Raw genomic sequence first — 330 nt, 5'->3', positions numbered from 1 at the left:
GACACCAATGCCCATCTATGTTGAGCAATCTCTCCAGCTCCTTCCAGCTCTATTATTATTTATTATGTATGTGAACACGGAAAGTACAGAGTTAAAAGCTAGCACGGGTTGTTTTTCTCACCATCTCATTTTTTTTTTTTTTTTTTTTTTTTGGCGGGGAGGAGGGGGTGATCGAGACAGGGCTTCTTTGTGAAACAGTCCTGGCTGTTCTGGAACTCGCTTTGTAGAGCAGGCTGGCGCCTAGAACTCATAGAGATCATAGAGATCCTCTGTTTCCCAAGTGCTGGGATTAAAGGTGTGCACCACCACTTGCTCAGTACTCTCTCTCAA

This window comes from Microtus ochrogaster, chromosome 5, assembly GCF_000317375.1.
Source record: "Microtus ochrogaster isolate Prairie Vole_2 chromosome 5, MicOch1.0, whole genome shotgun sequence".
Classification (NCBI taxonomy): Eukaryota; Metazoa; Chordata; class Mammalia; order Rodentia; family Cricetidae; genus Microtus; species Microtus ochrogaster.
This window is presented reverse-complemented; position numbering follows the sequence as displayed.